This window comes from Calonectris borealis, unplaced genomic scaffold (assembly GCF_964195595.1).
Source record: "Calonectris borealis unplaced genomic scaffold, bCalBor7.hap1.2 HAP1_SCAFFOLD_44, whole genome shotgun sequence".
NCBI classification, from domain to species: domain Eukaryota; kingdom Metazoa; phylum Chordata; class Aves; order Procellariiformes; family Procellariidae; genus Calonectris; species Calonectris borealis.
This window is the reverse complement of record NW_027441456.1, coordinates 587,551-614,844: the sequence shown is the minus strand read 5'-3', so window position 1 is coordinate 614,844 and position 27,294 is coordinate 587,551. Positions and strand designations below refer to the sequence as shown.

Genomic DNA, 27,294 nt, shown 5'->3' with positions numbered 1-27,294 from the left:
CCATCTCTCCAAGTCATTATTGCCAATGAGTTGGCACGTGACGCTGGTGCCCTCCGTGCAAACTTCCGCCACATGGGTCGGGTGCATTTGACTTCATCTGGGTCTTTGGATAACTGCTTGTTGTTCAGGTCATCATAAATCACCTCCAGCACGGCTAATTCCCTCAGGTACTGGATACCTCTCTCCATGGTGGTCCATTTGCCTGGGTGGCATATAACATCTTCCTTGAAGGGATACCTTTCCTTCACACCTGAGAGGATTCGCCTCCAGAGGCTGAGGACTTGTGCCCCTTGTCCAATTGCTTTGTCAATGCCCCCTTCCCTAGAAAGGGATCCCAGCTGCTTGGCTCCCCTACCCTCTAATTCCAGGCTACTGGCCCCGTTATCCCAGCATCGGAGCAGCCAGGTGACAATGTGCTCGCCTGGACGACGGCTGAAGTCTTTTTGCATATCTTGCAGCTCACCCAGGGATAGGGATTGGGTGGTCACCATCTCATTTATGGGTTCTGCCTCCTCCTCCTCCTGTTCTCGTGATGGCCCTGGTTCATCTTCATCCCTTACTAAACGAGCTGATTTTCTTGTGCATTTTCTTTTTTGTATAGGGGCGACTGATACCGGCACAGGTTGGTTCTCTATCGCAGGGGGTGGAGTAGCCGCCATGCCTGCTGTGGCGGGTGGGGGGGCTGCTGTGCTTGCCGTGGGGGGTGTGGTAGAGACGCAGGGCCTGTTGCTTTGTCATCAGCTGCAGCGACCTTTTCTTCCTCTTGGAGGTTCTGAGTGGTGTTAAACAGGGCTCGGTAGGCATGGGCCAGGTCCCAGCACATTGTAGTGATTTGTGTCTCCCTAGGATGGCCAGGGTGACAGCATACTTCTTCCAAATATTCTACTAATTTTTCAGCATTCTGCACTTGCTCAGGGGTGAAGTTCCAGAACACTGGGGGTGCCCACCGTCCCAGGCATTTGCCCATGCTATCCCACTCGCCCTGCCACTCATAACTATCCAACCTTGGGGCAGATCTCTGGATGACATTCTTAAATTGCTTACTAACCTTGGATAAAACCACAACAATATTCCCAAGGAGTACCAATAGATGTACCTTAACTACCCAGGGATGTTCAAGGTACTGACAAGTTATTTTAACAAAGGAGACGACATCATAGAGGAAGGTAGTGAGGGTGCCATTCTCTACTTCCTCCATAAAAAATCTCTCAGAGGAAAAGGTATAATTGCTAACGGTCTCCATGAGGTGGTACCTGAAATATAGTAACAGCTTCATTACAAATCCCAAATACCAAATAACCCCCAATGCCAGCGTTTTAGTAACAAATCTCCCAGGCAAAACATCATTAATCACTGCAGAGCACAGCAGACTACAAAACCCAACTCCAATCTTTAACAGGTACAGTAAAAACAAGAGCATGGTGCAGAACAAATTAATATGTTACCAGATATAAATTCCTTAATATGCTCTAATTAATCTGTTGTTATCTCAACCCTTCGCTGCCCAATGTTGGGCGCCGAAAAGGACTGTCGTCAGCAAATAAACCACATGCAGCCACTCGCTCACCTCCCCCCCAGTCCTCCAGTGGGATGGGGGAGAGAATTGGGAGGGCACAAGTAGGAAAACTCCTGGGTTGAGATAAAAACAGTTTAATAATTGAAATAAAACGAAGTAGAACAGTAAGAATAACACTGAGAACAACAACAATAACAGAATATACAAAGCAGGCGATGCACAATGCAACTGCTCACCGACCGCCAACCACGTGTCACGAACGAGGGGGCGAGCCCCCCCACACACCTGGTTTTTATACTGAGCATGATGTCACATGGTATAGAATACCCCATTGGCCAGCTGGGTCCACCACTCTGGCTGTGCTCCCCCCAGTGCAAGCACCACCCAGCAACAGCCAAAGCATCAATGGGCCATCAACGCTCCTTTCACACCAAACCCAAAACACAGCACACCCGCCAAGCTACTGGGAAGAAGGTTAACTCTGTCCCAGCCGGAACCAGGACACTCAGGCACCCCTGTTTTGCCTCCCGGTAGACGCCCACAACTATCAGAAGAGATAGACAACAGGACAGATATTTATTTATTTCTGCATCTTGAGAAGACCAGCATTTTTACTGGTGGTGTGAGCTAGAACTGGGAGGAGACAGGGTGAGTAAGGTCTCAATCAGGAGATGCAGCACACACCGGATCCATGAATACTTCATAAGGCTGGCACGTTCCCCTGTAAACTCATCCTCTCTTTGTTATGTGCCACAGTAATTCAAGCTACCACGCTGTGCTTCCCAATCACCGTTACTGAAAGTAAAATAGTGCTTTATTTTAGTCCTCTGTCTATGAGGATGTGAGGATAATTTATTTTTATGAAACACAAGCTGGGAATCAAAGGCTGGTGGTGAAGATCTGGTTTAGGTTTTGAAGTCAGTGGGAGGTTTGCCTGAGTTTCAGTGAAACCAATGTGTCACTGGTTTTGTTCCCATGATGATAGAGACTCCTGTCATGGCTTCAGAGAAATAAAAATACACTGATAAGTGGTTCAGGAGAACTGTAAATGGCTCAGCTTCTTCATTGACATTGTATGTCCTTTTTAAGGGTTATGGATATGGTTATATCTTTACGGGACACTAACTATAAATAAGAGCTCTGTTGTGGATCGGGTGTGAAAAGATTTAAGGTGACTGACTTGAATATTTGCTTTGGAAATTGCCCAAAGAGCAGGCAGTCACCTGGAAGATTTTCATTTTGACTGCTTCTGCTTTGTGTGTTATTTACTAGATAGCTAAGTTACGCAGTGTTGAATTATTTATCATACTTAAATAAGCTGAGATGTTACTTGTATTCTGAAGTTATTTTGAAAAGAATTGATGAATTGTATGCACCGTCATAACTGAGGAATATTGACTTAGGAGAGGTCAAGGCTGCCTTTGAGATAAATGCAAACCAGGTGGATGGCGATTGATAGCCGCTTAACATATGCCAACACCCTGGTGCTAAAGAGCTGGACAGACATGGAGGCACCAGCTGTGGATGGTTTGGCCAGCCAATTCCAGGACCAGAAAGAGGATCTCACTTCCTCCCTGTGGGCCTGTGACGATAACCTTTGAAAGATGATGCAGAGTGGCCTCACTGGGACATTGTCTGGCTTTTTCAGCACCCTTGGATGCAGCCGCTCTCGCCCCACGGACTGGTAAGGCTTGGCTTTGCTCCAGTAGCCCCTGATTTGATTCCCATCCACTGCTGACTGCTGTTCTCCTCCAGAGTCCTGCCTTGAGGCACAAAGGTCTGGGAAAGCTTGTGATGAAAACTGAGATAAAGAGTGCACAGAATATCTCATCTCTGTCTATACCTACTCCTACTAAATTTAGCAGTGATCCCATGTTATAGTTGCTTCTTTTTGAACTGTTCCTGAAGGAGTAACAGCTCGTTATGGTGCCCTTGAATTCATTTTCAAGTTTCAGCTGAGTTTTGATATGGACCATTGCTGTGCTTGGAGGATGCTGTCCTTGAAGACCAGCTGTACTGAGCTCTGCTGCCCTTCAGTGCTGCTGACCATGAGATTCCCACTAAAACTCCCCAGAATAGGCCATAGTCTGCTCCTCTGATGTCCAGCGCCTGCAGTCTTCTGCTTTCCTTACTCACTCTCCTCGAGAGCTGGGACCTCATTATTTCAGGGTCGCAACAGCCAAGGCTTACACCGACCTTGACATCCCTGGCCAGCTCTGCCTTGCTTGCAAGTATCAGATCCAGGTTTGCATTACCTTCTTTGGCCCATCTGGCAGCTGTGCTAGGAAGTTGTCCCAAAACACTTCAAGAAAGTGCCTGGGCTGTTTGCATGCTGCTGTTGTTCCCCTTCCAGAAAATGCCAGGGTCATTAAAGTCCCCAGTGAGACCCAGGCCTATACATCCAGAGACTTCCTTGGTGCGCTTAGAAAAGACTATGCCTGCTTCCTTACCCTGACTGCAGGTTATGTCACACCACGATGCCACGTTTACTGGCCTCTTCTCTGACCCTCACCCACAAGGGCTCACCCAAATTGTCACCCGCCCAATAGAGGAGCTCCATACATCCAAGCAGCTTCTTCGCTTTGAAGGAACCCCACTCTGGATCCTTCCAGCCAGTCTCTCCTGAAAAGCCTGTATCCATCCACTGCAGCACCCCAAGCTGTGTGACTTGTCCCACCATGCCGTGGCAGTTACTCCATCGATGTCAAAAAGCACAGGCTCCAGATCATCCTGGCTGTGCCCCTGGCTGAGGGCATCAGGGCACGTTTGGGCTGCAGCACCTCAGGCGTGGCTCCAGGCCAATTCTGCCTTGTTTTTGGGAAACCTGCTACGACGTGTCCAAGTCCCGGAGCGTGCAAAGGCTTTGCTTCAGAGCAGAGACATGACGGCGTGGTCGGCAGATGGAAACACAAAGATGAAATGGGACACCAAGAGAGTGAGCAAACCCTGCTGTCCCCAAGGACAGAGAGAAACAGGGCTGGGAAGTGCAGCCCTGGAAAGAAACGGGTTTGCTGTCAGTGGTGTCTCTGCTGCCCCTGCGGGTCTTTGGTGGAGGTGAAGCCCATCTCCAGGAGCGACAAGGTGCTGCTGACAGGGACACTGTGAAAATTGTTGGTCTGTTCCTTGACTGTATTTTCAAGTGGGTGAGTAAAGGATGGGGGAGAGAAAATAGCAGCAGTTTGAGAGCGTAGGCACATGAGTGGAGACCCCAGCGTGATGCGCCTTGTATTCCTGGACTGCCCTCTATCTACTGGACAGAGAAGGGACAGACCTTGCGGCACTGCAGTGGTAGCAATCAGTGGCTTGCACAAAGGCACCCAGTCTGTCTGCAGTGCTGTCTGGGGTGTCTGACACACTCTCACTCTGAATGTGGATGGCTTTCCTGTGCTGTACCTGCCAGCCGCATGTAGGTTTTTGTGAACCTTGGCATCTCACGTAGAATTACAGGCCTGTATTTTGCCAGTAAATCAAGTAACTGTCCTGAATTTGATCAGGCCACGTGGGGATGTTCATGAGACCACCGTCATTCTAGTCAGTGGGGATCTAGTAAACCCAGCTGATGGGAAAGAGAGACAGAAACTCAGGTCTCGCTGTGGTACATGACACCATTTGATCAGAGGTATCCCTGCACAGGCTGCCCAAAAAATAACAGACAGGGACAGGTTCTGACGTCCTAAATGTGGGCATCTGCTGCCATTTCCGTTGGCCAAACAAATGCCCCACCAGCCTCCACAGATGCCCCCAGGTCATAGAATCATAGAATGATTTGGTTTGGAAGGGACCTTTAAGGACCATCTAGTCCAACCCCCCTGCCATGGGCAGGGACATCTTCCACTAGATCAGGTTGCTCAAAGCCCCATCCAGCCTGACCTTGATTGCTTCCAGGGATGGGGCATCCACAGCATCTCTGGGCAATCTCTTCCACCACTCAGAATTTAAGGAATCTCCTATTTTTAATCTTTCTAATCTTTGCCAATTCATCTACCTTTTGATTCCAGTTTGTGGCTGGCTTATTATTTTTGGCGTGAGCTTTCACCCATCCCATCTTGAATGGAGTTTTCCCGGCTATATTTAATAATAGTTGCCAACCTTGAGTTCTCCAAACTGGAGATCTGTTTACTTCCCAGTTCGCGGCTTCCCGTTGACAAAGCCATTGTGTGGCACCTGCCCACACAGCGTAGGAGTCGACATAGATAACTTTGGCTCCGTTTTGTGCTGCTAGAACAACTGCCCTTAATTCTCCTATTTGTGCACTACCTTCACCTTCTTCTATAATTTGCTTGCCAGTGTTGTGTTTAATGTTTAATGCAGCAGCCTTGTATTGCCATTTGCCATCTATTCTTCTTGCTGAGGCATCAGTAAACCAAATGTCTTCTGCTGGTGTTCTCTCGGTGAGGGGAGGTGCATTTAAAATTGGTGAGGGTTTAAAAGGTTGTTGCAACACTAATGGGTCTGTGTTTATAGGCATCTGTAACTTGGGAGCTTTAGTATGTCCTTCGGTTAATTTCATTTCTTCTGTAATTCCTGTTAAGTAGGCATACCATTTTCTGACTGTGGGGTTTTGTGCAACTCCTTCTGGGGGAGCAGTCCCCTTTAGGATTGCTTCTAGTAAGTTAAATGGACCTCTGGTTTGAACAGGTTGTTCCTGGTGTACTTTCTCAGCTTGTCTCACTGCTCGGACTAAAGACAACAGTCCCTTTTCCCACTTGGAATACCTCTGTTCTGTCTCTTTCAATGCAGTTGAGCTGAACATCTAAGGTCTTTTCAGTCCATCAGGGCCAGTTTGGAACAGGTTACAATAAGTACCATGTTCAGCAAAACCCCATCCTTACCATAGGGTCGTGGGGTTGTACTGGTCCCAATGACTGATGTGGTTTTAATCCCTGTAGTAGAGATTTCACTGCCTCTTCATGTTCTGGTTCCATTTCCATGGCTTTCCCTTTCATAAAAGTGAGTAGAGTGGCCAAGCAATGATAGAAAATCCAGGTGCATGTTTCCTCCAGCACCCTGAAGTACCCATAAGCTCTTGTAATTCTTTCCTCGACTGGGGCATCTGCAATTGTTCCATTTTACTTAGGGTGTCTGGTGGAATTGTTGCACCACCTGCAATCCACCAAGTACCTAAAAATTTTACCTCTTTACTTGGTCCCTGACATTTCTCAGGTGGGATTTCAACTTCTGCTTTATGTAGCGCTTGCCACACTGTTGCTGGGGCTTCCCCTGCCTCTTCAGGGGAATCTCCTCCAATTAGAATATCATCTATATAGTGGTACAGTTTCACATTCTGAGGAAGTGAGACGGTTTGTAAAAGTTCAGCAAGCGCAGCATGAGCAATGGTGGGTGAACGTTTATACCCCTGTGGGGTATTGTATACTTTCCCAAGTAAAAGCAAATTTCTCTTTATCCTTTTGCTTGCAAGGGAACCGTAAAGAACATATCCTTTATATCTAGCGCTGCCATCCATGGGGGTGCGGCTGCTTGTAGTGTGGCTGTTAAAGGTGCAATATTGGGTCCTGCAGCCGTTAGTGGAGCTGTGTTGGCATTTAAGCACCGATAGTCAATTGTTAGATGCCACCTCCCATCCGGTTTTCCGACTGGCCAAACCGGTGAATTATAGGGGGAGTGGTTTCTGGAGATAATGTGCCACTTTTGCAAATCTGCTATTACTTCAGAGATTCCAGCTCGTGCAGCACCAGAAATGGGATACTGCGGCACGTTGGTAGTTTTTGAATCAGGGAGTGCAGGGGCTGCACGGAGTGCTACAGCATACATAAACGCGCTGTAAACCTTCCGCTTTGTATCAGGGTTAGGGTCGACATTTGAAGCAAAGGATCACAGGCTGCCTTCCGGCAGATGCCAGGTTCGGCCATTCAAAACATCAAAACCGAAAATATTCTCATTGTGATCTTTAACTGCAAAGTGAGTAGACAACATGTGCTTCTTGCCCGGGAGCCAAAAATTAACTTTTGCAGTTTGGCACATAACACTTGCTCCGTTCACTCCAGTGATTTTAACTCTTTGTCCCCCAGGTTGTACATCCAGCTTCTCGGCATCTTGTTGTGTCAATATTGAAATTTGTGCTCCTGTATCTATTAGAAATTTTACCAATTGTTGTTGAGGGCCAACTGGAATTAAAATATATGGGCTATTGTCATTTTTCCATTGATAGGATTTCACTTGCTGGACAGGCAGGCCCGGTTGCCATCCTGGCATAACTTGTTTTTTGATCTCAAATTTTGGGGAAGGAAATTGAAATGCTGCTGTCACAGCACCTTACCCAGGCACTGTCACCACAGCGAATACATCATTATGAGCTGATTCTCTTACCGGTGGAAAACATAACAATTAAGCAATGTAACATGCTGAATCCTGCTAGTCTACTCCCTCTTCCTGGGGAAGAAACTCCACATCACAATGGTGTGGTAACAGCTTGTGAAGACAAAAAGACTTTAAAATATTTAACTGATGTACCATTTCCACATCCAGGTCTTGAACTACGTGTAGATGGGTCCACACATTATCTGAACGGTAACTCGGTTAGAGGTTATTCAGAAACTACTGAAAAGAAAGTAGTAAGGGCTTCACCACTCAGTCTGAAGCTGAGTGCACAAGCAGCAGAATTGATTGCATTAACAAAGACTTTCCAGCTGTCCAAAGAAAAGACTGCAAATATTTGTACTGATTCTTGGTATGCATTTGAAGTATGCCACACCAGTGGACAGTTATGGAAGCAGCGTAGCTTTATAACTTCCAGTGAGAGTAAGTACTGAGCTGTTAAAAACTATACAATTGCCAAAGAAACTAGCTATTGTTCATCAGTGGGGTGGGTTGACCTTGGCTGGTTGCCAAGTTCCCACCAAGCCGCTACATCACTCCCCCTCCTCAGCAGGGCAGGGGGGAGAAATTAAGATGGAAAACTTGTGGGTTGAGCTAAAGGCAGTTTAATAAAGAAAAGCAAAGGCTGCATGTGGAAGCAACGGAAACAAAAAAAATATTCTCTACTTCCCATCAGCAGGCCATGTCCAGCACTTCCTGGGAAGCTGGGCCTCAGTATGCATAGCGGTTGTTTCAGTAGATAAATGCCTTAATAATGAATGCCCCCGTCCCCTTTCTCTTAGCTTTTAATGCTGAGCATGACGTCATATGGTACAGAAAATCCCTTTGGTTAGTTTGGGTCAGCTGTTCTGGCTGTGTCCCCTCCCAGCCTCTTGCCCACCCCCAGCCTACCGGCCTTTGAGGCATGTGGCTGGAGAGACAGCCTTGCTGCTGTGCGAGCACTGCTCAGCAGCAGCCAAAACATTGGTGTGTTATTAGCACCATTCTAAACACAAAACCAAAGCACAGCACTATGAGAGCTGCTATGGGGAAAGTTAACGCCATCCCATCCAGAGCCTGTATCTGCACAGGTGCTTGCAATGGTTTCCATATGTGTACATGTATTTGGTTAATGTATGTGCATGAGTAATTCTCTCGCTAGCTGAAATAGTATAAGCAACCCTATCTCTAATGGTATCTGTACCGCTGATGGTCTCGGTATCAGTTTGACTATCTGTAATGGTACCGCTGTCTCTGTACTGGTATTGGGATCTGTAATGGTATTGGTGATTGCATCTGTAATGGTAATTGTATCTGCATTGATATGTGTAAGATTATCATATCTGCAATAGGATCAGTATCTGCAACGGTATCTGCATCCGCAATGGCATTTGCAATGGCATCAACATCTGCAGTGCTATCTGCAGCTGTAATGGCATTTGTAATGGTAAGAGTATCTGCAATGGCCTCTGCATCTTCAGTGATGTCTGCATCTGCAATGGCATCTGCTTCTCCCATTGTACTTGCATCTGACTTTGCATCAGCAATGGTATCTGCAGCGGTTGCTGCAATGGAATCAGCATCTGAAATGGCATCTGATCTGCAGAGGTATTTGCTTTGGTACCTGCATTGGCAACATTATCAGGAATGGTAGGAGCATCTGCAAAGGTATATGCAAAGGTTTCTGCAGTGGTATTTGAATCTGCAACCCCCTTTGCAATGGTGTCTGCATCTGGAATGGTATCTACATCTGGAATGGTATCTGCATCTGCTATGGCATCAGCAGCGCTATCTGCATTATCAATAGCATCTCTCAAAAGCGTTACAGTCAATGGCTCAATGTCCAAGTGGAAGCCAGTAACGAATGATGTCCATCAGGGGTCCGTGCTGGGATCAATACTCTTTTATATCTTCATCAACGACATAGACAGTGGGATTGAGTGCACCCTCAGCAAGATTGCAGACGACACCAAGCTGAGTGGTGCAGTTGATTGGCTGGAGGGAAGGGATGCCCTCCAGAGGGACCTCAACAGGCTTGGGGGGTTGGTCCATGCAAACCTCATGAAGTTCAAGAAGGCCAAGTGCCCCTGGGTTGGGGCAATCCTCACTATCAGTACAGTGTGGGGGATGAAGGGATTGAGAGCAGCCCTGCCGAGAAGGACTTGAGGATAGTGGTGGATGAGAACTTGGACGTGAGCCGGCAATGTGTGCTCGCAGCCCAGAAGGCCAACCGTTTCCTGGGCTGCATCAAAAGAAGCATGGCCAGCAGGTCGAGGGAGGTGATTCTCTCCCTCTCCTCTGCTCTTGTGAGACCCCCCCTGGAGCACTGTGTCCAGCTCTGGAGCCCCCTGCACAGGAAAGACACGGACCTGTTGGAGTGGGTCCAGAGGAGGGCCACGGAAACGATCTGAGAGCTGGAATACCTCTCCTATGAAGAAAGGTTGAGAGAATTGGGGTTGTTCAGCCTGGAGAAGAGAAGGCTCTGGGGACACCTTATCACGGCCTTTCAATACTGTACTGGATTTGAGTGGGACAGAGTTAAATTTCTTCATAGTCGCTAGTGTGGGGCTATGTTTTGGATTTGCAATGAAAACAGTGTTGGTAACAGAGGGATTTTTTAGTTCTTGCTGAACAGTGCTTGCACACCATCAAGGCCTTTTCTGCTCCTCATACTGCCCCGCCAGCGAGTAGGCTGGGGATGCACAAGAATTTGGGAGGGGACACAGCTGGGACAGCTGACCCCAAATGACCAAAGGGGTATTCCATACCTTACGATGTCATGCTCAGAAATAAAAGCTGGGATAAGAAGAAAGGGAGGCACATTCAGAGTTATGGCATGTGTCTTCCCAAGTAGTTATTATGCATGGGGATGGTTAAACACCTGCCTGCCAATGGGAAGTAGTGAATGAAGTGTGCAGCTTTTACTTTATGTATTAAAGTGTCTTTATCTCAACCCATTAGTTTTCTCACTTTTACCCTTCTGATTCTCTCCCCCGTCCCATTGTGGGGCGAGTGAGTGAATGGCTGTATGGTGCTTAGCTGCCCATCGGGGTTACACCATGACAAATACCTAAAGGGGGCTTATAAGAAAGATGGAGAGAGACTTTTTACCAGGGCTTGTAGTGATAGGACAAGGGGTAATGGCTGTAAACTATAAGAGGGAAGATTTAGATTTGACATCAGGAAGAGATTTTTTATGATCAGGGTGCTGAGACACTGGAACAGGTTGCCCAGAGAAGTTGTGGATGCCCCATTCCTGGAAGTGTTCAAGGTCAGGTTGGACGGGGCGTTGAGCAACCTGAGCTAGTGGAAGATGTCCCTGCTGTGGGCGGGGTTGCAACTAGATGATCTTTAAAGGTCCCTTCCAACGTAAACCATTCTGTGATTCCATGGTTCTGTGATTCCATGGCTTTATTACTTACTGTTTGGCTTTTTTTCCTAAATTCATACTCCCTTCTGCACAAACCAATTCATAAAATTAAAGAGGCCTTTGCAATACAGACGAGGGCAAAGGCTCTAGCAGGGAAGTGTAATATAGATGTATAAGCTGCAATTTTTGATGTTGAGCTGTCCTGACACCTTGTTCCATCAGGTTTACCATAATGGGTAAAGAGAGTCATAAGAAGTGCCACATGCTATACCACACGTGGCATTGTAACCCTTGGGTCAGATACCTGTAAGGACAGGAGGGAAATGAAGGAAGCCCTGTCTTGCTACTGCTACTCCCCAAAGCAGACTATTCCTCGTCCTGAAGGACTTTCTCAGGCAGTGGAGAGGCATATGGGAGAGCTTCAGTGCCAGGAGGGGCGCGAGCAATCCCATGACTCTGTTCCAAGGTTTCCGCATCCTTCCTGGGAGAAACTGTAGTCAAACACAAGTCCTCTTTGCTGCCATCTCGCCCCTCTTACTCGTAGTGTACACGGAGAACAGACTAGTCTCTTTCCTCCAATTTTACAACACAATTTCAAATTCTGAGCTTCTCATCCAAACTGCTTTCAAACCTGCCCAGACTCATTCTGTAAAGAGCCCCCTCCATCCCTTCAGTCATTAATGAGACTGTCCAGAAGCACTGGATGCAAGTCAGGGCTCTGCAGAGCCCCACCAGAACACAGACTTCTCTTTAGCCAACAAGTGCCCCCTCCTGTGTACACTGCGCTCAAGAAGAAGTCATTTAGGAGACACCTGAGTCCCTTGAGTCCCATAGAAGACATATAAAGGTCACAAGCACATGACTTGAATCTATGTTCTAAGAGGTGCTTTTTGTGTAAGAATCAACTCCCAAGAAATATTAGAATCAGTCTTTCTCTCTTTTTTTTTTTTTTTATTTTGTGGTTTCATTAAAAAAAAAGAAGAGCCAAAATTGTATAGAAATTGTTGCCTCTTCCTCTGTATGTCAACTAGAGTTTGCAAAAGTTAAACACAATCGTTGTTCCCTGTTACTCCACGTGAAGGCACCCTTACCCATAAGAGGAAGAGCAAGCATGGAGTGCAATGTGAAGCACCTCTTGGACAGAGCTAGTCTTGAAGAACTGCCTGAGCCGAGAAGCAGCTAGTTCAGTCGATAAAGGCCTGGAGGAGCAGTGGTACTCCTTTTGGAAACATGACAACATTGCCAGGAGGGCTGTGAGGATCCGCAGTTTCTCTTTGGTGTGACCAATGCCCTCATCCTCATCTCTGGACTCTGCCACAGAGACAAAGACACAGGAGATGATGCCAAGAAGCTATCCGCTGTTCAGAGAAGAAGCTACCTCTCTGTAACACTCAAGCAAAGGTCTCTGGTGAGTAGAAGTAGCAGAGCAAAGACTACTGAATGAGTAATAACACTGCCCATCTTGAGCAAAGCAGCCGTGCAGCCACGAGCCCAGGGTCTGCATTGAGTTGGGGTGTTCAAGGACTCTCATCTGGGTTGTTTCATGGCCAAAAAATAATGGTGTTAGTGATAACACCAACGACAAATGAGAATATAGACCTGCAGCCACAGAACTAAGAGCATTAGGGACAAGGGGACGTGGGTAGGGATCAAAGGGATGGGCCAGCTTCCACATGGGAGACACTAACCACACTTGAGCCCTCTTGCTTGGAAAGAGTCTAGACTGCCCATCAGTCCCGCTTGCACTCTGCTGCCCTGGAGACTCTCAGGTAACCCCCAGCCCCCTGGGAAATATGCCCCTGCAGTCGATCCTGCTGAAGACATGAAATCATAGAATCATAGAATCACAGAATCATTTAGGTTGGAAAAGACCCAATAAGCCCATCACATGCAGTGGGGCGAGGGAAAAATTCCTATCGTAAAAGTCGGTGGTAATTCAGTGCATGCCTGGAGAGACAAAACCACAGCCAAGAGATAATGAACACAAAGTCCCGCAAAGCTGAGCCACACATGGCGGGGGACAGGGAGAGGTCTGTCCAGCATCTGGTGCCCATGACCTGCCTTCCTGGCCTGTGATGGGGGGTACCCCAGAGAAGGGTGTGGGTTGGAGGTCCAGGAAGGCACATGGGCACGTGGAGCTCAGAAATCTCCTGTGAACCTGCGAGTGGTGAACCCGGGAGTGGTGAACCCATGGGGCAGGGAACCACCACCCCTCCCAGAGTGGGGCAGAGCAGCCAGGCGTCCAGGCTGCCTGTCCACGCTCCTCTCCTGTCCTGACACCAAATTGTGCTGTTTGGGGGATGGTGCTCACTAGAGCCCCGGTAAGAACGTTCCCCGCTGTGCCTCCAAAACACTGGGAGGTTGGCACCATCTGCCCCTTACCTCTCCCAGCCTCATGGGGGGACACCCCAGTTTGCCCTAATGTGCCCTTATCTGGGGGCACACGGTGGGTGGGAAGGGGATCTCCTTTACAGAGACACCCCTGGCATCCGGGGTCCCTCAGCCACTCTGCTCATGGCAGTGGTGCAGCCAGAAACAACCCAGGCATCTGGGCGCTGGCAGAGGAGAGGGGACATGGGTGGGGACATGGACAAGGACACCGACGGACACACAGAGCGTAGCTTTGCTGAAGGGGTTTATTGATCATTAGAGGGAAATGGCCCAGGCCTCCCAGGGGTCCAGGTGGGGTCATCCAGGTATGATCATCTCCTCATGCCACTGGAGGGGGATGTCACCACCAGTTCCAGTCCTGAAAGATAGAGCCCAAAATGAACCCCCCAGTGTCTGCTGGGACGTGAGAGGGGCCTTGCCCCCACCGTCTCTCTCTGCAGGGATCTGGGGAAGGAGACAGGAATTGGAGCCCTCAATATACCCAGGACAGGACTTGGCTCTCCTGAGATCCATATGGCACCTAGAGGCCCTTGCCCAGTGTGTCATTAGCCCAGGATGCCCCTAAAGCTCCCAGAGCCCTGCCCACCCCTCAAGGTGATCCTGGGGGTCTGTATGGCACCAGAGCCCTTGCCTGGCCTGCACGGTGACCCTCTGGGTCTGTAGAGCCCCACTGGGTGCCAGGAAAGGCATGGGGGCAGCTCTGTCCAGCTCACCCTGAGACATGGATCATGGACAGTCCCCTCTGTTTCCCTCTCCCATACTCAAGTTCTGCCCACCCGAGAGGGTGTAGGAATCCCTTGGCGCCCAGGATCCTTTGCGGGGCTGGAGACGCCCTGATGCTGCTCACCTAGACATCAACAGCTGCAGCCACGCGTCTACGGCGCACAAGCTCCGCCGCCTGGTCAGCCAGAAGGGGCTGGGGAGAAAGGGAGGGTTAGTGGTGGGGGGACATGCTTGGGTACACTGGGGTGGAGTGGGAGGCAGGGGAAAGCAATGGGGTCCTTGGGGAAGGTGCCTCCAGGGAGAAATGGGGTACATGAGTTTCCATGATGGTGCACAGAAAGCAGGGGGCGTCCTGGGGAAGGGGCCCACCTGGGTGGGTGGCTGTGTACTGGGGCATCCTGGGGTGCAGTGGGTTGTAATGGGATGGATGGGAAGGCAATGGGGGCCCTGGGGAAAGGGACCTCCCTGGGAAAACACTGTGGTGCAAGGGTGTTCTCTGGGGTTGCAGTGGGGTCTATTGGGGCCTATGCTGGGATGCTCTGGAGTGTCGTGGCCATGCAACGGGAGGGTCTGGAGCCAGCAGAACTCACCTACCTCAGCCCTCTTCACTCGCCCAAAACTGTAGCTCACCTGTAGAGAGACCGTGAGACCTCACTGGTCACTGGGATGTCCCCAGTCCCAGCAAGGGATGGGAGGACCAAATTGCCCTCCCATTCCCCAGACTGGATGCCCTCCAAGTCCACCCCACTACTTACTTGCCGGCTATAACTTCCACTTGCTTCGAAGAATGCCTAGGGAAGGAGAGCAAAGGTGTGGTCTGGATTGGACCTTGGTGCGGCTGTGGGTGGGGCATAGGTGTCCCCAGTCCCCCCAGGCCCATGGCTTCCCCTTGGTCTGAGGGGGAAAAAACCTTCTGCTCCCCCCAGCCCCATTCCTCCAAGTTTCACTGGGGATACCTGTTCATGCAGGGACCAGGGGTGGGGATGGAGACACGGATAGCGTGGGGAATTCGGGGTCTCCAAAGCTGATGGGGGTGGGGGGCACCCAAAGACAGGGCACTGGGGTGAATTAGCGGACCCCAAGGGACTGGGCTGGGGGCGTTGAATGGACAGGACTGCGTGGGACGCAAGTGAGGGGTAAAGAAATTCAAGTGGAGGAGCAAGCGAGGTGGTTGGTGGGGGCAGAAGGAAGAGGACTGCAGAGGACAAAACGAAAGGGACTGGGAGAATGTTTGGGAGTGGGACTTCAAGGAAGGGGATCCGGGGACACTACCGCAGAGGACAGGATGAAAGGCAAAGGACTGAGGGGGAAGACTGAAAGAAAGGCATTGGGAACGATCAGTGGGAGGGCATTTGGGGACCCTAGATAGGACACGGAGGAGATCCCGGGGAGGGCATGTCTGAGGGGGACAAAAGGATGGGATGGGGAAGGCCAAAAGGGAGAGATGTGGGGGCACCAAGAGAAGAGCCCTCACAGGATTTTACAGTGAACCCTCCTAGGGAAGGGACAGGTCTGACCACTCTCTGAGGAACTCTAGCTCTGGAAGTTTAATTGCGGGGGAAGGGGGGAACAGATGGAGGGAGGGAGGGAGAGAGCTGCATTGCCCAGGGCTGGAGGTGCAGGGGAGCCTGGAGGAGCTCCTTGCTTGGGAAAGGGAGAGGCCATGTCAAGGGGTTTCAGGCTCACCACTGCAATTTCATTCTGCAAGAGAGCTGACGTCCTGCAGCCAAGACCCATCCCCAGCCTTGAGGCCCTCCCCATGGCAGTGGGGACTCACCTGAGCATCTTCCGGGGTGCACAGCAGGATGGTGAAGAGCAGGGCCACGCTGAGCGCTGCGACCTTCATCTTCCTCTGCAGTGTGGCGAGTGCTGGGTGAAGCTGGAGAAGGCGAGGGGCCGATTTATCCCTCCCAGGACTCCTCCTTGCCCATCCCGAGAGCCCCCAGGGCAAAGCCAGGCTTGGCAGAGACATCAGCCCTGGCAGCAAGCCCAGCGCTGGCACAGAGTCGCCTCAGCCTCCGGCACTGATCCAGCCACCTTCCCCGGCATCAGTCCAGCTTCCTGCAAGGGGCAGCTGCACATGGAAGGGCCCAGGCATCTGCGGGTGGTGAGGGGGACGGGCAGTGCGCCTCTGACAGCCGGAAACCCTACGGTGATGACCCACTGCTCCAACACGAAACCATCCTCCAACAGCCCCCCAAAGCTAGATCCCCCCAGCTCCCAGTGCCCGTCACCTCCCAGCACTGCCATCTCGCAGTGCCTCTCACCTCCCAGGCCAGCCTTTCCCTCTGGGACTCCCCCAGAGATGACGCCAGCCTCAAACCAAGGGTTTCTAAGCAGAATTGTCTCTGGCCCTTCTCCAGCCCCTTGGGTAAATGGGGGGCTGGGACTGACCCCTGGGACCCTGGGATTTGGGAACACTGGGACGTAGGAGGACAACTTGGGGAATGGGCAATGGGGACAGCTGGGTGACTGGGATCTTCAGTCCGTGGAGGCAATGGGGAGCACTGGTGAATGTTGGGCACTGGGACACAAGGGTTCGGCTTGGAGGAAGTGCTGGGGTGGTCACAGTGCCCAGCTCCAGCCCACCCCATTTCCCTTGCACTGCAGGCCCCAAACTGGTCCAGTCCCAGACATGGCCTCCCCAGAGCAGAGAACAGAGCAGAATATCCCCTGCCCCGGCCCTCACCCTGCCGCTGCCTGGGGCCACTGTGCCCTCCCAGACAACACGGCTCCCACTCTGCAGAGTTGCCCCCAGACAGTGGGTCCCAGTGACCCCGTCCCCAACAAGGCTCTGGCTCCTGCCCTGCCCCTGCCCGGGACTTGGCCACAGCTCACCAAAGGCCCCTGTCCCCATGGAGTGTCCCTTCAATGCCCTCGTCCTCGACCCAGGCCAGCATTGTCTCTGAGCAGGATGTGGCTGTCCAGAGGGACACGATGAAGCGGGTGCTTGTCCCTAGGCAGCCACGCGGCTCTAATTGTGGGGACAGAGCTCCCCTGGCAAGAGGAGGGATGTTTGTCCCCACAGCATCTCTGATAAGCCCAGGGCCTGTGGCACAAGGAACCCATTCAGCAAGCTTGGTGCTTCACGAGAGTCCCAATCGGGGGGAGTCTGCGTGGCGTAGAACAGTAATAATAGCAATGAGAACAACAACAGTAACAGAATATACAAAGCAGGCGATGCACAATGCAACTGCTCGCCGACCGCGTGTCACGAACGGGGGACGAGCCCCCCCCCACACCTGGTTTTTATACTGAGCATGATGTCACATGGTATAGAATACCCCCTTGGCCAGCTGGGTCCACCACCCTGGCTGTGCTCCCCCCAGTGCAAGCACCACCCAGCAACAGCCAAAGCATCAATGGGCCATCAACGCTCCTTTCACACCGAACCCAAAACACAGCACACTCCCAAGCTACTGGGAAGAAGGTTAACTCTGTCCCAGCTGGAACCAGGACAATATCCACCCCTTATTCTGTACCATCTACATCATGCCCAGGTCTCACATTTTCCAATACATTCCAATTAGTCATCACCACTTTTCCTGCCTTTTGATATATACACACACAGAGATATCATTCCCTTAGTCCACGGGCCATCCCTCTAAAATGTCCATTGAGTTCATTTAGTCCATGACTTCGGGTTCCATCTGCCATAACAGTCTTTCAGGGCAGGAGAGATGGTGTGTGGTGTTGGGCTCTTGCATGCTGAGGCCAGTTCTGGGCGCTCGTCCGGTTCTATCATCGCTGCACTTTGCTCGGTTTCATCAGAGTTCATCCTACATTAACCTGGGTGATTCTTACTGTAATACTGTTAATATGGCATAGAGTAACCATAGAAGTGATGACATACAGTATTATATAGTAACTAACATCATACAATCCAGTTCATGGGCTATTTTCACCCAGAATTAAATCCCCTTGAAGTACACACCGGACTTCCCCATCCTTTCGCATCACCCACCAAGCGCACCCAGGTCCTTGAGCAAAAGCAATCCCACGAATGGGTTTTCCCTTGCCAGAGGCAGGAGTAACCCAGACTGTCTTCCCCAGCATGTTTCTTATGTGCACGACAGGGACTTTATCCCCCTCTACAGTGCATAAGGGTTTTGATTGGGCAGGGCCAGCTCGATTGAAAGATCCCCTGGTGTTGACTAACCAGGTGGCCTTTGCTAAATGAGTGTCCTAATGCTTGAATGTCCCACCACCCATTGCCCTCAGTGTTGTCTTTAGCAGTCCGTTGTATCGTTCGATTTTCCCGGAGGCTGGTGCGTGGTAGGGGATGTGATAGACCCACTCAATGCTGTGCTCTTTGGCCCAGGTGTCTATGAGGGTGTTTCGGAAGTGAGTCCTGTTGTCTGACTCAATTCTTTCTGGGGTGCCATGTCGACATAGGACTTGCTTTTCAAGGCTCAGGACGGTGTTCCAGGCGATGGCATGGGGCACGGGATATGATTCCAGCCATCCTGTGGTTACTTCCACCACGGTGAGAGCATAGCACTTGCCTTGTCGGGTTTGTGGGAGTGTGATATAATCAATGTGCCAAGCCTCCCATATTTATATTTCAACCATCGTCCTCCATACCAAAGAGGCTTTACTCGCTTGGCTTGCTTGATTGCAGCGCATGTTTCACATTCATGGATAACCTGTGCAATAGTGTCCATCGTCAAGTGCACCCCTCGATCACGAGCCCATCTATATGTTGCGTCTCTTCCTTGATGGCCTGAAGTGTCGTGGGTCCACCGAGCTATAAATAATTCACCCTTATGTTGCCAGTCCAGATCTATCTGAGCTACTTCGATCATAGCAGCCTGGTCCACCTGCTGATTGTTTTGGTGCTCTTCACTGGCCCGACTCTTGGGTACGTGAGCATCTACGTGACGTACTTTTACAACCAGGTTCTCTACTCGGGCAGCAATATCTTGCCACAGTGCGGCAGCCCAGATGGGTTTACCTCTGCGCTGCCAGTTGTTCTGCTTCCACTGCTGCAACCACCCCCACAGGGCATTTGCCACCATCCATGAGGCAGTATAGAGATAAAGCACTGGCCATTTTTCTCGTTCAGCAGTGTCCAAGGCCAGCTGGATGGCTTTCACCTCTGCAAACTGACTCGATTCACCTTCTCCTTCAGCAGTTTCTGCGACTTGGCGTATAGGACTCCATACCGCAGCCTTCCATCTCCGATGCTTTCCCACAAGGCGACAGGACCCATCAGTGAACAGGGCATATTGCTTCTCGTTTTCTGGTAGTTTATTATACAGTGGGGCTTCTTCAGCACGTATCACCTCCTCCTCTGGGGATATTCCAAAATCTTTGCCTTCTGGCCAGTTCGTGATCACCTCCAAGATTCCTGGGCGACTGGGGTTTCCTATTCGGGCCCGTTGTGTGATCAGTGCGACCCACTTACTCCACGTAGCATCGGTTGCATGATGTGTGGAGGGGACCCTCCCTTTGAACATCCAGCCCAGCACCGGCAGTCGGGGTGCCAGGAGGAGCTGTGCTTCAGTACCAACCACTTCCGAAGCAGCTCGAACCCCTTCATATGCTGCCAATATCTCCTTCCCAGTTGGAGTATAGCGGGCCTCGGATCCTCTGTATCCCCGACTCCAAAACCCTAAGGGTCGACCTCAAGTCTCCCCTGGTGCCTTCTGCCAGAGGCTCCAAGTAGGACCATTCTCCCCGGCTGCGGTGTAGAGCGCATTCTTTACATCTTGTCCTGCCCGGACTGGCCCAAGGACTACTGCCTGAACTATCTCCCGTTTAATTTGTTCAAAGGCTTGTTGTTGCTCAGGGCCCCATTTGAAATCGTTCTTCTTCCTGGTCACTTGATAGAGAGGGCTTACGATCTGACTGTAATTTGGGATATGCATTCTCCAAAACGCCACCACGCCTAAGAAGGCTTGTGTTTCCTTTCTGCTAGTTGGTGGGGACATGGCTGTTATTTTATTGATCACATCCATTGGGATCTGATGACGTCCATCTTGCCCTTTTATTCCTAAGAACTGGATCTCGTGTGCAGGTCCCTTGACCTTACTTCGTTTTATGGCAAAGCCGGCCTTCAGAAGGATTTGGACTATTCTCTCCCCTTTCTCAAAAACTTCTTCTGCTGTGCTGCCCCACACGATGATGTCATCGATGTATTGCAGGTGTTTGGGAGCCTCACCCTGTTCCAGTGCGGTGTGGATCAGTCCATGGCAAATGGTAGGGCTGTGTTTCCACCCCTGGGGCAGTCGGTTCCAGGTGTACTGGACGCCCCTCCAAGTGAAAGCAAAGTGTGGCCTGCACTCTGCCGCCAAAGGGTTGGAGAAGAACGCATTAGCAATGTCAATTGTGGCGTACCACTTGGCTGCCTTTGATTCCAGTTCGTATTGAAGTTCTAGCATGTCCGGCACGGCAGCACTCGGTGGTGGCGTCACTTCGTTCAGGCCACGGTAGTCTACTGTTAGTCTCCACTCTCCATTAGACTTTCGCACTGGCCATATGGGACTGTTAAAGGGTGAGCGAGTCTTGCTGATCACTCCTTGGCTCTCCAGTCGATGAATCAGCTTATGGATGGGGATCAGAGAGTCTCGGTTGATGCGATATTGCCGCCGGTGCACTGTTGTGGTAGCGATTGGTACTTGTTCTTTGGCCTTCAACAACCCCACAACAGAAGGATCCTACGAGAGACCAGGCAAGGTGGACAGCTGTTTAATTTCCTCCGTCTCCAGGGCAGCTATACCAAAAGCCCACGGGTACCCTTTTGGGTCCTTGAAATACCCTCTCCTGAGGTAGTCTATGACAAGGATGCACGGAGCCCCTGGGCCAGTCACAATGGGGTGCTTCTGCCACTCATTCCCGGTTAGGCTCCCTTCGGCCTCCAATACAGTTAACTCTTGGGATCCCCCTGTCACTCCAGAAATACAAATGGGTTCTGCCCCTTTATAGCCTGATGGCATCAGGGTACACTGTGCACCGGTGTCTACGAGAGCCTTACACTCCTGTGGGTCTGATGTGCCAGGCCATCGAATCCACACAGTCCAGTAAACCCGGTTGTCCCTTTCCTCCACCTGGCTGGAGGCAGGGCCCCTCTAGTCCTGGTCATCATATTCACTATCCACTTCTTGTAAGTGTGAATCAGAAGTCCCTTTGTTAAGGTCGGAAGTGGAATCAGTCCTTCTACCCTGTCTGGGGAACTGCTCGCTGGAGACTGGGGCAGCAGTTTTCCTGGAAGAACTCCCTTTTGTGGTTGTTTTTCCTTGCAACTCATGTACGCGTGCCTGTAAGGCTGAGGCAGGTTTTCCATCCCACTGCCTCATGTCCTCTCCGTGGTCACGCAGGTAAAAGCACAGGGTGCCCTGGGGTGTGTACCCACGATGTGTCCTCTCTTGAGCAGAGGGACGTTTGCTCCTAATGGCTGAGACACTGGCCCGTGCAGGTGGGGAGCAGGACATATCCTCTTTGAGTTGCTGGACCTCCTGAGACAGTTTCTCCACAGCAGAGACACAGGCCCGTAGGGAGGAAGAGAGACTTTCTTCATATTGCCGGAGTTGGCCAGCCAGTTCATCCACTGTTTGTTCCTCTCCATCTCTCCAGGTCATTATTGCCAATGAGTTGGCACGTGACGCTGGTGCCCTCCGTACAAACTTCCGCCACATGGGTCGGGTGCATTTGACTTTGTCTGGGTCTTTGGATAACTGCTCGTTGTTCAGGTCATCATAAATCACCTCCAGCACGGCTAATTCCCTCAGGTACTGGATACCTCTCTCCATGGTGGTCCACTTGCCTGGGTGTCATATAACATCTTCCTTGAAGGGATACCTTTCCTTCACACCTGAGAGGATTCGCCTCCAGAGGCTGAGGACTTGTGCCCCTTGTCCAATTGCTTTGTCAATGCCCCCTTCCCTAGAAAGGGATCCCAGCTGCTTGGCTTCCCTACCCTCTAATTCCAGGCTACTGGCCCCGTTATCCCAGCATCGGAGCAGCCAGGTGACAATGTGCTCGCCTGGACGACAACTGAAGTCTTTTCACATATCTTGCAGCTCACCCAGGGATAGGGATCGGGTGGTCACCATCTCATTTACAGGTTCCGCCTCCTCCTCCTCCTCCTCCTGTTCTCGTGATGGCCCTGGTTCATCTTCATCCCTTACTAGACGAGCTGATTTTCTTGTGCATTTTCTCTTTTGTATAGGGTCGACTGATACCGGCATGGGTTGGTTCTCTGTTGCAGGGGGCGGAGTAGCTGCCGTGCCTGCCCTGGGGGGCGAGGGAGCCGCTGTGCTTGCCGTGGGGGGTGCGGTAGAGACGCAGGGCCTGTTGCTTTGTCATCAGCTGCAGAGACGTTTCCTTCCCCTTGGGGGTTCTGAGTGGTGTTAAACAGGGCTCGGTAGGCATGGGCCAGGCCCCAGCACATTGCAGTGATTTGTGTCTCCCTAGGATGGCCAGGGTGACAGCATACTTCTTCCAAATATTCTACTAATTTTTCAGGATTCTGCACTTGCTCAGGGGTGAAGTTCCAAAACACTGGGGGTGCCCACCGTCCCAGGCATTTGCCCATGCTATCCCACTCGCCCTGCCACTCATAACTATCCAGCCTTGGGGCAGATCTCTGGATGACGTTCTTATATTGCTTACTAACCTTGGATAAAACCACAACAATATTCCCAAGGAGTACCAATAGATGTACCTTAACTACCCAGGGATGTTCAAGGTACTGACAAGTTATTTTAACAAAAGGAGACGACATCATAGAGGAAGGTAGTGAGGGTGCCATTCTCTACTTCCTCCATAAAAAATCTCTCAGAGGAAAAGGTATAATTGCTAACGGTCTCCATGAGGTGGTACCTGAAATATAGTAACAGCTTCATTACAAATCCCAAATACCAAATAACCCCCAATGCCAGCGTTTTAGTAACAAATCTCCCAGGCAAAACATCATTAATCACTGCAGAGCACAGCAGACTACAAAACCCAACTCCAATCTTTAACAGGTACAGTAAAAACAAGAGCATGGTGCAGAACAAATTAATATGTTACCAGATATAAATTCCTTAATATGCTCTAATTAATCTGTTGTTATCTCAACCCTTCGCTGCCCCATGTTGGGCGCCAAAAAGGACTGTCGTCAGCAAAGAAACCACATGCAGCCACTCGCTCACCCTCCCCCCCACCCCCTCATGGGATGGGGGAGAGAATTGGGAGGGCACAAGTAGGAAAACTCCTGGGTTGAGATAAAAACAGTTTAATAATTGAAATAGAATGAAGTAGAACAGTAATAATAACAATGAGAACAACAACAGTTACAGAATATACAAAGCAGGCGATGCACAATGCAACTGCTCACCGACCGCCGACCGCGTGTCACGAACGGGGGGGCGAGCCCCCCCACACACCCGGTTTTTATACTGAGCATGATGTCACATGGTATAGAATACCCCATTGGCCAGCTGGGTCCACCACCCTGGCTGTGCTCCCCCCAGTGCAAGCACCACCCAGCAACAGCCAAAGCATCAATGGGCCATCAACGCTCCTTTCACACCAAACCCAAAACACAGCACACCCCCAAGCTACTGGGAAGAAGGTTAACTCTGTCCCAGCTGGAACCAGGACACTCAGGCACCCCTGTTTTGCCTCCCAGTAGACGCCCACAACTATCAGAAGAGATAGATAACAGGACAGATATTTATTTATTTCTGCATCTTGAGAAGATCAGCATTTTTACTGGTGGTGTGAGCTAGAAGCGGGAGGTGACAGGGTGAGTAAGGTCTCAATCAGGAGATGCAGCACATACCGGATCCATGAATACTTCATAAGGCTGGCACGTTCCCCTGTAAACTCATCCTCTCTTTGTTATGTGCCACAGTAATTCAAGCTACCACGCTGTGCTTCCCAATCGCCGTTACTGAAAGTAAAATAGTGCTTTATTTTAGTCCTCTGTCTATGAGGATGTGAGGATAATTTATTTTTATGAAACACAAGCTGGGAATCAAAGGCTGGTGGTGAAGATCTGGTTTAGGTTTTGAAGTCAGTGGGAGGTTTGCCTGAGCTTCACTGAAACCGAGGTGTCACTGGTTTTGTCCCCATGATGATAGAGACTCCTGTCATGGCTTCAGAGAAATAAAAATACACTGATAAGTGGTTCAGGAGAACTGTAAATGGCTCAGCTTCTTCATTGACATTATATGTCCTTTTTAAGGGTTATGGATATGGTTATATCTTCACGGGACACTAACTATAAATAAGAGATCTGTTGTGGATCGGGTGTGAAAAGATTTAAGGTGACTGACTTGAATATTTGCTTTGGAAATTGCCCAAAGAGCAGGCAGTCACCTGGAAGATTTTCATTTTGACTGCTTCTGCTTTGTGTGTTATTTACTAGATAGCTGAGTTACGCAGTGTTGAATTATTTATCATACTTAAATAAGCTGAGATGTTACTTATATTCTGAAGTTATTTTGAAAAGAATTGATGAATTGTATGCACCGTCATAACTGAGGAATATTGACTTAGGAGAGATCAAGGCTGCCTTTGAGATAAATGCAAACCAGGTGGATGGCAATTGATAGCCGCTTAACATATGCCAACACCCTGGTGCTAAAGAGCTGGACAGACATGGAGGCACCAGCTGTGGATGGCTTGGCCAGCCAATTCCAGGACCAGAAAGAGAATCTCACTTCCTCCCTGTGGGCCTGTGACGATAACCTTTGAAAGATGATGCAGAGTGGCCTCACTGGGACATTGTCTGGCTTTTTCAGCACCCTTGGATGCAGCCGCTCTCGCCCCACGGACTGGTAAGGCTTGGCTTTGCTCCAGTAGCCCCTGATTTGATTCCCATCCACTGCTGACTGCTGTTCTCCTCCAGAGTCCTGCCTTGAGGCACAAAGGTCTGGGAAACCTTGTGATGAAAACTGAGATAAAGAGCGCACAGAATATCTCATCTCTGTCTATACCTACTCCTACTAAATTTAGCAGCGATCCCATGTTATAGTTGCTGCATCTTTAACTGTTCCTGAAGGAGTAACAGCTCGTTATGGTGCCCTTGAATTCATTTTCAAGTTTCAGCTGAGTTTTGATATGGACCATTGCTGTGCTTGGAGGATGCTGTCCCTGAAGACCAGCTACTGAGCTCTGCTGCCCTTCAGTGCTGCTGACCATGAGATTCCCACTAAAACTCCCCAGAATAGGCCAAAGTCTGCTCCTCTGATGTCCAGCGCCTGCAGTCTTCTGTTTTCCTTGCTCAGTCTCCTCGAGAGCTGGGACCTCATTATTTCAGGGTCGCAACAGCCAAGGCTTACACCGACCTTGACATCCCTGGCCAGCTCTGCCTTGCTTGCAAGTATCAGATCCAGGTTTGCATTATCTTCTTTGGCCCATCTGGCAGCTGTGCTAGGAAGTTGTCCCAAAACACTTCAAGAAAGTGCCTGGGCTGTTTGCATGCTGCTGTTGTTCCCCTTCCAGAAAATGCCAGGGTCATTAAAGTCCCCAGTGAGACCCAGGCCTATACATCCAGAGACTTCCTTGGTGGGCTTAGAAAAGACTATGCCTGCTTCCTTACCCTGACTGCAGGTTATGTCACACCACGATGCCACGTTTACTGGCCTCTTCTCTGACCCTCACCCACAAGGGCTCACCCAAATTGTCACCCGCCCAATAGAGGAGCTCCACACATCCAAGCAGCTTCTTCGCTTTGAAGGAACCCCACTCTGGATCCTTCCAGCCAGTCTCTCCTGAAAAGCCTGTATCCATCCACTGCAGCACCCCAAGCTGTGTGACTTGCCCCACCATGCCGTGGCAGTTACTCCATCGATGTCAAAAAGCACAGGCTCCAGATCATCCTGGCTGTGCCCCTGGCTGAGGGCATCAGGGCACGTTTGGGCTGCAGCACCTCAGGCGTGGCTCCAGGCCAATTCTGCCTTGTTTTGGGAAACCTGCTACGGCGTGTCCAAGTCCCCGAGTGTGCAAAGGCTTTGCTTCAGAGCAGAGACATGACGGCATGGTCGGCAGATGGAAACACAAAGATGAAATGGGACACCAAGAGAGTGAGCAAACCCTGCTGTCCCCAAGGACAGAGAGAAACAGGGCTGGGAAGTGCAGCCCTGGAAAGAAACGGGTTTGCTGTCAGTGGTGTCTCTGCTGCCCCTGCGGGTCTTTGGTGGAGGTGAAGCCCGTCTCCAGGAGCGACAAGGTGCTGCTGACAGGGACACTGTGAAAATTGTTGGTCTGTTCCTTGACTGTATTTTCAAGTGGGTGAGTAAAGGATGGGGGAGAGAAAATAGCAGCAGTTTGAGAGCGTAGGCACATGAGTGGAGACCCCAGCGTGATGCGCCTTGTATTCCTGGACTGCCCTCTATCTACTGGACAGAGAAGGGACAGACCTTGCGGCACTGCAGTGGTAGCAACCAGTGGCTTGCACAAAGGCACCCAGTCTGTCTGCAGTGCTGTCTGGGGTGTCTGACACACTCTCGCTCTGAATGTGGATGGCTTTCCTGTGCTGTACCTGCCAGCCGCATGTAGGTTTTTGTGAACCTTGGCATCTCACGTAGAATTACAGGCCTGTATTTTGCCAGTAAATCAAGTAACTGTCCTGAATTTGATCAGGCCATGTGGGGATGTTCATGAGACCACCGTCATTCTAGTCAATGGGGATCTAGTAAACCCAGCTGATGGGAAAGAGAGACAGAAACTCAGGTCTCGCTGTGGTACATGACACCATTTGATCAGAGGTATCCCTGCACAGGCTGCCCAAAAAATAACAGACAGGGACAGGTTCTGACGTCCTAAATGTGGGCATCTGCTGCCATTTCCGTTGGCCAAACAAATGCCCCACCAGCCTCCACAGATGCCCCCAGGTCATAGAATCATAGAATGATTTGGTTTGGAAGGGACCTTTAAGGACCATCTAGTCCAACCCCCCTGCCATGGGCAGGGACATCTTCCACTAGATCAGGTTGCTCAAAGCCCCATCCAGCCTGACCTTGATTGCTTCCAGAGATGGGGCATC

The 27,294-nt window shown here is 50.4% G+C and overlaps 1 protein-coding gene and 1 long non-coding RNA gene across 2 annotated transcripts in view; both read right to left on the bottom strand.

Annotated features, from left to right (window-relative positions):
- Nucleotides 1-27,294, bottom strand: part of LOC142076355 (uncharacterized) — an 801,642-nt gene that overhangs the window by 707,953 nt on the left and 66,395 nt on the right. The gene's annotated exons all lie outside the window — the stretch shown is intronic.
- On the bottom strand, nucleotides 14,916-16,108 carry LOC142076344 (uncharacterized). Its single transcript, XR_012671146.1, has 3 exons — nucleotides 16,093-16,108; nucleotides 15,071-15,106; nucleotides 14,916-14,945 (listed from the first exon to the last, which is right to left on the bottom strand). It is a non-coding gene; the product is annotated as an uncharacterized LOC142076344 (long non-coding RNA).